Consider the following 13,295-nt stretch of genomic DNA (forward strand, 5'->3'; position numbering starts at 1 on the left):
TATCACTACTACTGCTGCTATCACTATTACTGCTGCTATCATCATTTCTTTCCTTCTCACTATATGATGATACTTGTGTATAAATGTTTTGTAAATTTTTTTATTGATTCTTCATTATTAATGCTGCAGTTTGTCTCAGAGAATTGTTTCTTTGTGATTGCGATTACTAAATCTTCATCAGACATTTGTTGCATTACAATCCTTGACTCTTCCTCTTTTTCTGATGATAATTGTTGTTGTTGTATTATCGCTTCTTTTTCTACCAATTCTGGTGATAACAGATCTTTATTATTTTTTCTGGTGATAACTGTTGTTGTAACAGATCTTCTTCTTTCTCTACTAGTTGTAATTCTGGTGATAACTGTTGTTGTAATAGATCTTTCTCTTTTTCTGCCAATTCTGGTGATAACTTTTGTTGTAACAGATCTTCCTCCCTTTCTGTTAGTTGTAATTTTGGTGATAATTGTTGTTGTTGTATTACCGCTTCTTTTTTGCCGATAACTGTTGTTGTAACAGATCTTCATCTTTTCTGCCAATTTTACTAGTTGTAATTCTTGATAACTGTTGTTGTTGTTGTTTATCGCTTCTTTTTTTGCCAATTCTGTTAGTTTTGTTGTATTATCGTCTTTTTCTGCCAATTCTGCCAATAACTGTATTGTTGTTGTTGTATTATGCTCATTTTTGCCAATTCTTATTTTGTAACAGGTCTTCTCTTCTGGTGATAACTGATTGATTGTTGTTGTATTATCCGCTCCTTTTTTTGCCAATTCTGCTATTTGTAACAAGTCTTCCTCTTCTGGTGATAACGTGTGTTTTGTTGTTGTTGTATTGTTGTAATAGAAGAGGAAGATATTTGTGATTGTGGTAATAAAGAATCATCAAATTCTGTTGGATTCAGGAACCTTCATCGTTTTCTTTATCCATCCTAATATTATTGATGGCAGTAAACAATTCTTCAGCCATTTTTTGTTCGTTAAAATTATCATCTTCTTTCATCTCATCATCATCATCATCATATTAAATCGTCGTCTGTTAAAAAATAAATCATTTTCTATTGGGGTTGGCATTTTTAAATAAATTTTTTACAACAGAAATTATATAATGACACAAAGTTTAAACTAGACTAATGCAAGATTGACAACTATCAACCCTTTTAAGCTAAACAAAAATGACATTACCATTTTATTATATTTTATTTATATATATATATATATAAATAAAATTTAATAATAATAAAAGTATATATACAATCCTCTAAAAACAATAATTTTTAAAATGAAATTTAATAATAATTTAAATACAATTTAAAATTTTTTTCATTATTAAAAGTTTTTATTAATAAAAAATTTTCTAAAATAAAATAAAAATAAAAAAAATAAAATTTCTATTAAAACTAATATAAATAATATATATATATATATATATATATATATATATATATATATATATATATAAAAATGGAATATACAAAATTAAATTTCTCTGCAATTTCTCCACAAAAAATTTATGAAAATTTTTATTATGAAATATTTAGTCCTATTAATGTAAATATACCACCCTAGAAAAAGATTAATATTATGAATATTAATTTAAATTATAATAATAATAATAATTTTTACATCAAACTAGAAAGTAAATAACGAAGATCAAGATGTAGACGTATTGGGAGGAATTATTGATAGAGATTATTCGGGTAATATAGGAATAATAATGTATAATTTTTCAAAAACAAAAGAAAAAAATGTTAAAGTGGGTGATATTATAGCTATAGCTAGATTGTTAAAATATTTAATAAATGATAATAATAATGAACAAAATAATAATAATAAAGATAATAACAACGGTGGTACTGAATATTGGCCGAAAAAAATGACGAGGGGGTCTGTTGCTTGGGACGCTTTTTTTCACCTCAAAACATGACGATAAATGGAAATGATGTTATTACTATTTCTACAGGTATAAAATTTCCTCATCTCTCTTTTTCTTCGCATTATTATATTAGATACGCTAGCCGATCTGGCTTAGCTTCAAAATCATCAATTATCGTAATTGGCGGAGATAAAAATGGTGATATTGTATTAAATAATTTATCTAATAATAAATATGATATTAATAAAAAGGACCGTATAGGACAAATTATTTATGAAGGATAAAAATTAAAATTGCTAAATTATATTTATTTTTTTAAATAAGAAGGAAATTTTAAAATATTTTTATTTTCACCTAAAGAGAGGTAATAAGTTATAGCACAAAGGGGCTTCTATAAAAAAATAAACATTTTTTTTCATCATTATCATTAAAGTATCATTACATAATTTAGCAATTTGTAAGACGTCATTAAAATTCATTTTAGTTGATGATTCAGTAACAGCTTTATATATCACATTTTGGTTTCATCATTATAATTTAATAATAACCTAGAATTGTAATCACTTCCAAAAAATATAAAATGTAAAATAACATAATTTATAAGTTGATAATAATTTAATTTTTAAGTCATTAGATAAATTATCCAAGTTGTATAAAAGTCCTATGCCTGTTTTGAAATTAGAGTAACGAGAATAATTTCTGAATTTTTTTAAAAATGTCATCATTGCTAAAACATCAGAATCAAGAGAAATAATAACACTTTTACCATCATCATCATTATTATTAGTAGATGATGATAAATTTCTAGCAAATTTAAAAAGTTCAATTTCTCCTTCTCCACGTATTTGAATATCAGATTCAAGATTTGTTACAAAATTAAATTTTATGTTTTTAAATCTCGTGTCATTTTTTTCCTCCAATAGTTTAAAACTATTTTTAAATAATTTGCCTACATTAATTAATTTGTAAATATTTTTTCATCATCTATAACGATCACTTTATGTTTTGAAACCGGAGGGTATCCATCAACGGCCAAAAAAAAGTAATATTACTACCATCTTCAACTTGAAAAAAAATTACATACTTTAGCAACGTAATGCAAAATGGCATCACTCAATATTTCAGCATTAAAATCTAAATAATCATTATTTTTATTATTGCTGTTTTGATGTAAAAAAATGTGTACTGTCTACTCAATAAAATTCAATTTATCATTTTTTTAAAATTTTTTATTATTATTATTATTATCATTACAAAGAGAAATTGGAATAAAATAACTTTTTAAGTGATTTATCAAATAATGAACTCCCATTTTTTTATTTTTATATATTATATATATATATATATATATATATATATATATATATATATATATATATATATATATAATAGAAAAGGACTTAATATAACCTCAATGGTTTATTATTTTTTTTAAATAATATAGGTGAAAAATATGATTGATAATATAAGCGCAAAAAGTTTTCAAATGTTAAAAATTTATAATTTTCATCTGGTAATATTACTTTTAATACATCAATAAAAGACACGTTATACAATTCTTTATTATTTTTATAAAAACTTTTATTAACCCGGGCAATGAAAGTACTAGATTCTTTTATCATAATTTACTTTGTATTGCTTATATTTTTCTAACCCTGTTTTATAAATTTTCAAACTACTTGTAGGTTCACTAATGAAATGAAATATAGTAGAAGAATTTACACAACTGTTCATTTTTTAATATATATATATATATATATATATATATATATTTTAATTAAACAAACATATATATATATAATATTTTTATTATATAAAAACATATATATATAAATTATATATATATATAGAATAAATGAAAAATATATATATTTCTTCATGACTAAATAAATATATATGAATTAAAAAATGACATATCATTATTCTTCTAATAATGACATGTCTGTTATAACCAATCAACAGGGTATTGAATTTTTAAAGTTAAAGTCTCATTTAAAGTTTTTTGATTTTAATATTCAACGAGAAAGGGATATCTTGAATTTAAGAGATATAAAAATTATAATTTTTCAGTCATTCATCCTATAAAAAAAATACGACGATGATCAGCAGAGGATATCTAATACACCGTGTATTCTCGAATTGTTTGATGGGAAAATTGTTGTGTATATTCCATATTCAGAATTAATTCATATAAAATAATAAAAATAATTTTTTTGTCTTTGTCATCTATTGATGATTTTTATTCATATAAAAACATATTAAAAATAAAAAATTATGATTCTTGACACGACAAAAAATTTACTAAAAACGGTTATTTATATATATATAATTATTTTATTTAATATATATAATTATTATTTTATATATATTGACAAAAGTTTATTAACATTATATATATCTACAAAATATAAAAAATATTTAATGTAATAATAATAATAAATAAAAATAGCTACATTTTTTATTAATAATAATAAAAAATTTTCAGCTATCAATTTGATACTGAATAACAAAAAATGAAAAAAATAAAATAAAAATATTTTATTAATATAAAAAGTAATAATTATTTATTATTATTTTTTTACTAGAAAAGGTTATTTAGTGTAATGAAAAAATAAAATAAAAATATTTTATTAATATAAAAAAGTAATAATTATTTATTATTATTTTTTTTATTATTTTTCATTTTACATTTATATATACATGTGTCGCATTTTGAATTCATATTGCAGAGAAAACAAATATGGTGGTATCATCTTGGGAAGTTGCTGGATCAAAATGTTTAGACTTTGGACGAACATCATCACCAACGATCGCTGTAAATACTTGTCCAAAAGTATGGTTACCTCCCACCCTAGCAAATAGAATAGAATTATCCAAACTTTTAAATGAATGTAATGATTTGTCCCAACTTTTAGAGGAATGTAAAGCTTTGAGAAAAGAGAATAATAAACTTTTAAAACTGATTTGTTGGAGGGAAAAGAAGAGTTAATAGTACAAAGAAAAATCAAAGGAAAAAATTGTTGAAAAGATTATCTTGTATAATAAATAAAAAATATTAAATGTTTAAAATGAATTTTTTCACCATTGTTAGAGAAAAATAAAAATATATATATATAATAACATACATATATATATAATAAAAAAATCCTTTATGCAATGAATAATAATACTATTTTTTATTATTTTTTCTACATTGAATACATAATAAATTTTGTTATTTTGATTAATAAATTTTTGACAATTTGTACATTGTAGTCGAATACTTTTAAAACATTTAATTCTTTTCCCGTTTTTATAATAATCATATGATCACCTCGTAATAAAATTTGTTCAGTGTCCTTTCCAAGGATAGGATCAAATATCCGTAATAGAGGATTTTTAATTTGATTTAATAAATAATATTCATAATCTATTTGAAGACCATTTTTCAAAACAAAATCGGGTTTTCAGCCTTTTGATATAAAGGTATTTTTTTTTTAGATGTTGTTGTTGTTGATATAATAACGTAAGGAACTCGATCTCCAAGTGTGGGCGCTGTTCCAGAATCTCGAATGGCCATTTTATTGGCCAATTCAGCGTGGGCTTGTTTTGCTTTATATTCGTTTTGAGTTTTGTCAATTCTTTAGTTATTATCAGTTGACTTAACTCAATTCGGTCATTAAGTAAATCTGAAATGGTTTGTTTGACGAGTGTAACGGCCTTTTTCGTATCTCGTTCAATGAGAATTATTTTTAAAATTTCTGCTATTAAGTTGGCGGTGAGATGACAATTATCTCTACGAATTGTTTCTATTCCTTTACAATCAATTTTATCAAAAGTATCTGGTCGAGTATAATACAGACCAGCGTAACGTTTTTTATTGATAAGTAAATATGGACAATAAACCTTTTCAAAGTCTAATTTAATAGGATTAATAAAATGCTTCGTAACGTTATCCGCCGCTTCCTGACCCAACATTATGGCTTCTTGAACGGTTTTTACGCCAAAATTTATCATTACTGAATCCGTATCTCCATAAATAACTTTAGCATTTGGATATTGTTCTTCAATCATGTTTTTGGTAAACATAATCATTTCTCGTCCAAATGCCGTAACGCTTTGCGAAATTTCTACGCAAGGTAATTTACCAACTTGGGCACCCGTAAATCCATAAACGGAATTTGCAGATATTTTTAAAGCTAATTGACGACCGTCTAATACCTTTCTTTTAACGGATCCGTTTCCCTTTTCAAATCATTTTTAGCTTTTTCCGAGCTAAGAGTAAATTTTCCAATATCTGAGGAAGTAAGCCTTTACGTATATGAGGTTTGAATGAAATAATTACCTGATGGTGTTTTTAGTATAATTATCACTTTCGATAAGGCTGTATGCTTATTATTATTAAGCAACGTTGAATAGCATAGATTATGAGCCATAATAATTGTAGGATATAAAGCGCAGAAATCTAGCGTGGTAATAGGATCGTTATAAAATCCTTTTATTGGATCTATCACAGTAGCTCCTTGATAATCGTTCCCCTTTTCTCGGTCCTCACGAAGGAATTATAAAATCATCATCATTACCACCACCACCATATTTTGAACATTTTCTAAAAGTTGAGAAATGATTTTAATTTGTTGACCCAAGCGTAAGAATAAAGAAAGAGGAACTCCCGTTATTCAGCCATTTCCGATAGAATTGATAAATAACATTAATTTATCTATTAATTTCAAAGGTCAAAAACGCATCTTTTAAACAATAGGGGCCAATTTTTCGTCTCGTTTGAGCGTTCTTGTGATGTAAAACTGATATTTATTTTAAAATTGTGTGTGATGAATATCATCCTTTTGTTCTTTTTAAAAAATGTTGAGAAACTGCATTTAAACTGTAAGAACGTAATTTATAATCTCTTTTAATAACATTTAATACATCCAATATACATCTACCTTCTATATTTATGACTTTGTTAATAGCTTTACCTATTTGCTTACTTTCAAAAGTCTTTGTAGTAATTTTGATTTTAAACCCACTAAAATGGACTAAGATAAAATTGATTAGAATTTAAATGATTAGCTCTTTCCACCAAATATGTCAAATCAAAATTGTTTATATTGTATCCTTTTAACATAGGGATCCACTACATTTTGAACAAAACGAGACCAAGAACAACATTTCTTTCTCGGATTGAAAAGTATATATTTTAGCATTATCAATGGGTGAACATTCACCCAAGACAAAAATTAACATGTGAATATTGATCATCATCATTATCATGTTTTTTTGTCCAACTGTTTTATAATAACGTTACCTATTTGAATAATAGGATCAATATCTGGCGAGGAAAAATTCCTTTTCTACCAGCGCATTCAATGTCGAATGAAAGAGTGAGGTCCGATACTACTAACAAAAATGAATATTGAGTGGGATCGTGATTTAAGAATTACCATTTTATTTAAAACGTCAATTTCAATTTGACATTTTGTTTCTTTTAATTTTTCATTTCTAACGATCCATTTAAACAATGGTAATTCTATCCAAGAACAACCAAATATGTTTGTATCAATCATAAATCTTAGTATAAAGTCAACGTTGGCTTCATAAAATTGAACCTTTTCATAATCTTTAAAATAAAAAACACTTTTCTCTTCTGTTAAAATGCGCTGTACATCACGTAATTATCTTGGTAATGATACAATTATTTTAAAATAATTGGTCTTTTCATTATTGAAATTATAACCATATAAATTCTGTTTAGATACTATTTCCACAGACGTGATAAATTTGGCAATTAATCCATTTAAACAGCGTAATTTATTAGAAACTTTATCATTTAATGTCATTTTAAAATTATTTACTTGATGAAGATCAAACTTTTCAGGGAACGTTAACGTAAAAATATGGATAAAACCATGAACGTGACAACATACTGAATTTCCTAAACTATTTACTCCAAACATTATGATTAGACGATAACGTTCTTTTTGTTAAAAATAATAAAAAATCCAGTACAATCATCAACTTCTAAATTGAAAAATATAAAAGAATCTCTAGTAATTTTTAAAATAGGAACAGAAGGTCGTTTTATAAGAAAATCTTTTTTTTATTATTTTTAACATCATTATTATTTAAATTTTTCTTTTCATCATTTTTATGTATATATATATAAAAGGAATATTTCCTTTATATAATATATATATATATATATATATATATATATATTTATATTTTATTTAAACAAAAAAATTTATTTAATAATGTCACCAAGTTTTAAAAATAAGAATGGATGAATGAGTTTGTGTTAAGGATATTTTATTACTCAAATAGTAAAAAAATAAAATTAAATAAATTTGATAACTTTATTATAAAAAATATTAGTCCATCAAATTTTCCTGATTCTTTTAAGTCCTTATTTTTGGCCATTTTCATAGATTAAGAAATATAATTTCAGTTCATCATCATCCACTTTTTTATATATTTATATATATATATATATATTAATATATTTTGTATCTAGATATGTTAGTATAATTGATTAAAAATCCAAAAAGATATCAAAACTAATATAATAGATATTTTTAAAATTTTGTTTTTGATTTAAAATATTCAATCAAAAATAGTAGATTTTTATTTATGGACATTTTATTTAACATTAGCCGTTTTTATTTGAGGATAAATTGTACGTTTTAATGTTTATTCTTATTATTTATACATTTTATATATATTTATATATATAAATATAATAATAAGAATAAGAATATATATAATATATAATAAAAAAAAAAAGAATAAAGAAATAATTATAGAAAAATAATTATAAATAATAAATAAAGAAAAAAAAATTTCTAGGTTAGATTTTTTGGGGTAATATTTTTCATTTTTTTTCAACATAACGCTCGTGTTTCTCTTTGAGATTAAGAGTAAATTCATTTAGCTTTTCAATGATGGTATTCATTCTATTCTTATAATTTTTATTTAAGTCAAAACATATTCATTTTATATTCCTTGATTTACTGGTGGGATATGTAAAAAAAAAAATAATCATCAACGAAAGGAAGGAATAAAAATACATTTGTTCATTTTTTTAAAATGGTGATGGAAAATTTAGAATCGAGTGATTAGTTTTACCTAAAAAGTATAAACATTGGCGTACAAAATAAGTATAAAAAATTTTAATCAAATAAAATTTTATTATTTTTAACAAATATTTCAAAAAATATATCTACGTTTGTTTTTTGAGATTTTTAGAATATTTTTTTTCTTCTTATTCTTATTATTTATTTTTATATATATTTTTATATATATAAATAAATATAATAATAAGAATAACAAATATATAATATAATAAAAATAAAAAGAATAAAGAAATAATTATAAATAATAAAAATAAATAAAAAAATTTTTTAATAACGGTTAGATTTTTTTGGGGGTAATATTTTTCATTATTTTTTCAACATAACTAACGTGTTTCTCTTTTGAGATTAAGAGTAAAGATTAATTTTTATATTTTTAGAAAAAATTATAAATTCAATGATGGTAATATGAATTCATTTATTAAAAAAATTTTTTTTTTTTTAAAAATATTTTTAAATCTTTTGTGATTAATTTTATTGTAAAATTAAAATTCATTGAAATACAAAAAAAATGTCAAAAATATTTTATTATTTTTTTCAAAATATTTAAAAAAAAATTATAAATTTACAATTTTTATAGATTTTAAAATCAAAATCAAAAAAATAAAAAATTGTAAATTTTTATTTTATAAATAAGAAAAATTTTTTGATTTATTTTTAAAAATAAAGTAGACAATTTTTATTTGATGGATTTATTTTTTTGCGTAAATGACAATTTTTATCAAAATTTTTTTAATGTTTATACTTTTAAAAAAGTAAAAACATATTCATTTTATATTCCTTCCTTACAAAACTTTTTTTTAAAAACTATTATTTATTGTTTTTATTAGTTTTTATTGTTAAAAATTAATAAAATTATTTTTTGTAAAAACTATTATTTATTGTTTATTAGTTTTTATTGTTAAAATTATTCAAATTAGTTTTTTATTAAAAAAAAATAATCATCAACGTAAGGAAGGAATCAAAAAATACATTTGTTCATTTTTTTAAAATGGTGATGGAAAATTTAGAATCGAGTGATTAGTTTTGTTAAAAGTATAAACATTGGTTTACAAAATAAGTATAAAAAATTTTAATCAAATAAAATTTTATTATTTTTAACAAATATTTCAAAAATATATCTACGTTTGTTTTTTGTTTTTTTTTAAATTTTTTTTCTTTTTATTCTTATTATTTATACTTTATATATATTTTATATATATAAATAAATATAATAATAAGAATAAGAATATACATAATATAATAAAAATAAAAAGAATAAAGAAATAATTATAAATAATAAATAAATAAAAAAATTGGACGGTTAGATTTTTTGGGGTAATATTTTTCATTTTTTTTCAACATATTTTAAATGTTTCTTTTTGAGATTAAGAGTAAATTCATTTAAAATTTCAATGATGGTATTCATTCTATTCTGTTTTTATTCCTATCTTCTTTAAATGTCGTTTATATCAGAAAAGTTATTTCCAAAAATCTCAAAAACTAACGTAGATATTTTTTGAGATATTTTTAAAAATAGTAGATTTTTATTTTTGATGGATTTATTTTATTTTAATTAATTTTAAAATTAATGTTTATACTTTATTAAAGTCAAATCATAAAATTTTATATTCCTTCCTTACTGGTGGGATATGTAAAACAAAATAATCATCAAAGAAAAAGGAATAAAAATACATTTGTTCATTTTTTTAAAATGGTGATGGAAAATTTAGAATCTAGTGATTAGTTTTACCTAAAAATATAAATCATTTACAAAATTCTTATAAATTATTTTAAAAATAAAATTTTATTCTTTTTATAAATTAAATCTAAAAAATAAATAAAAGTTTGTTTTTATATTTTTTGCATTTTTTTCTTCTTATTCTTATTATTTATATTTATATATATTTTTAAATGCATTTAATAATAAGAATAAGAAGTATTATAAAATTAAAAATAAAATGAATTAATTTATAATATTAAATTAAATTAATAAAAAATTATTTGTGGTGATAAATTTTTTTTTGGGGTAATATTTTTATTTTTTTAACATAACTACGTATTTCTCTTTCAACATCATTATCAATTTTTTATTTTTAAAATATTTTTTTATTATATTTTCTTTATATTTTTGTAATATATAATTAGTTGTTTATAATAAAGACTAAACATAAATATTTTTTCAATTTACTATATAAAAATTGTATTTCATTGTATATTGCTATAATTTTTTCATTTTTATTATTCATGTTTTATTTTTTTATTAAAAGTCAAATAAATATAATAAATTTTATAATAATAATAATTCTCATTTATAAAAGTAAATATAATATGGTTAATATATATATATATATAGGTTGAGGTTTGTGGTTTTCATATTCATTCTCGTTGTGACAAAGAAGATGAACAATAACAATAGTGGTGGTGGTGATGATGGGTCATCAGTAATATTAAATGAAGTATAAAATTTGATAAAAATCAGCGGAGGAAAGTTTAAAGAAAAATGTCTTACAACTATATTCAAACAACACTAGTGCACAGTTTTTACAAATATTTAAAAATGAAATGTTTGTACTTGATAAAAATAAAATACACAAACGTGGGAAAACGTGGAAGAACGTGAAATTAACATTGAAAAAATTATCAAAATTCAACATTTTGCAGAATTAATAGTAAATTCTATATGATACAAGGACAAATGTCTTTAACGTGTAATGTTGATACAAAAATGCCATTTATTTTTACTTTATCTAACATTATTAATTCCAAGTATTTTGACACAGTAGTCATACCGAAAATTTACGTTTATGATCATGCACCATTATACTATAGTAAATTATCAATCAAGGATGTTTTTTAAACATTCTGGTGATGAGAGATCGGTAATATGTTATTACAACATTTAACCTTACTAATAATAATAAAGAAACAAAAAGTGTTACGCTGGATGCGTTGTTTTTCAAGGATACCGCAAGCAATGGTTTTTATCAGTTTGAGGGATTGTGAACCAATATTTGTATTAATGGATAAAAATAATGACGGTAGTTTTAATGTATGGATTTACCATTTCCCATTAATTAAAGATTTTGTGGGGAATTTAGTATTGCATTCATGGCTAAATTTGAATATAGCCCCGAAAGCAATACAGTAAAATGGTCATTTTTAAAACAACCTTTCTTTTCGGAAGAAAGATTTGACGTGGGTTTGATGATGAATTACCAAAAGATTTTAAAAATTTAATGATCAAATAAAAGAAAAACATTACCATGTTTACCGAACGTAATGCGATGAATTCTCCACAAGCCACAAATGAGAAAAAACGCAAATACTTAAATAATCACACAGTATCAAAATAAGTCCACCATTTCGATTTCAACTACTAGGTCTAATGATCACATTTCCATTTCTTCCTTGAGTATTTGAAGTTTCGTACGATAGCAAGTTAGTAATACGTTGAGCCACTACAAATTCGTGCATTTTGATGAAGTTAGATACCTGCACGACTCTTCTCCGATTTGCAGTGCAGTGCATTTCACGTAATCGATAAAAGGTCCATCTATTATTGAAAGGATGTCAGACCTTCTCCCAACGCCCCGCACAAACACACAAACACAGGCATATATGAGCATGTATCGTAGAAATTCAATGTTTTTCATTTATCGTCTTTGTTCAGTGGAGATGCCTTTTATTCTTTTTAATAGTGGAACAAAACTTCCCCTCCCCCTTCTCTCCCCTCCCTTTCACCTTCCCATCTCCCTCCCATCCACCTTCCCCCTCCCCTTTCCCTCCGTCTCCCCTCCCGCTTCATGTAGGCTGTCATTCAGAGTTCTACTGGGTAGTGGCGGATTGGTCAGCTGGTATGTGTGTGTGTGATAACCTCGTACTACCTCTGTTATAAGGTCAATGACATAATTAACTTAAATCTCAAAAGATCTCACGCCAGCGTTGGCCAGCCTGCTCACTGGGTAAGTGCATTACTTCTTTCTCTCTTTCCCTCCATTCAACTCTCTCTCTCTCTCTTGTTATCCAAGTCACTAGCTGAACTAATGAAGAACAGCAAAAACATGTCTACAAAAATATAATTTATTCAGTAGTCCACATTGGAATCAAAATAGGAATGAAATGGGAATATCAGCATCCCAGAATTGTTAACCCAAAATAACCAAGTAAAAATATAACATAGTGCTATCAACATCCAACAATTGAGTCTACAACAAAAGTGTCAAAATAAGTCAAAGATGACCGTAGTCATGATAAGTCACATTCCCCTTCATTTATATTGACCTCTATTCAATACATCTGAGGAAACAAAGGGAAAAACAAAACTTTTAAAAATTG

At 23.4% G+C, this 13,295-nt stretch overlaps 1 pseudogene; it reads right to left on the reverse strand.

The window, feature by feature from the left end:
- Positions 1-5,057: 5,057 nt before the first annotated feature.
- Positions 5,058-7,122, reverse strand: LOC136827828 (DNA polymerase delta catalytic subunit-like; annotated as a pseudogene).
- Between the last annotated feature and the right edge of the window lie 6,173 nt (positions 7,123-13,295).

The sequence above is a fragment of the Macrobrachium rosenbergii genome, chromosome 42, assembly GCF_040412425.1.
Source record: "Macrobrachium rosenbergii isolate ZJJX-2024 chromosome 42, ASM4041242v1, whole genome shotgun sequence".
NCBI lineage: Eukaryota > Metazoa > Arthropoda > Malacostraca > Decapoda > Palaemonidae > Macrobrachium > Macrobrachium rosenbergii.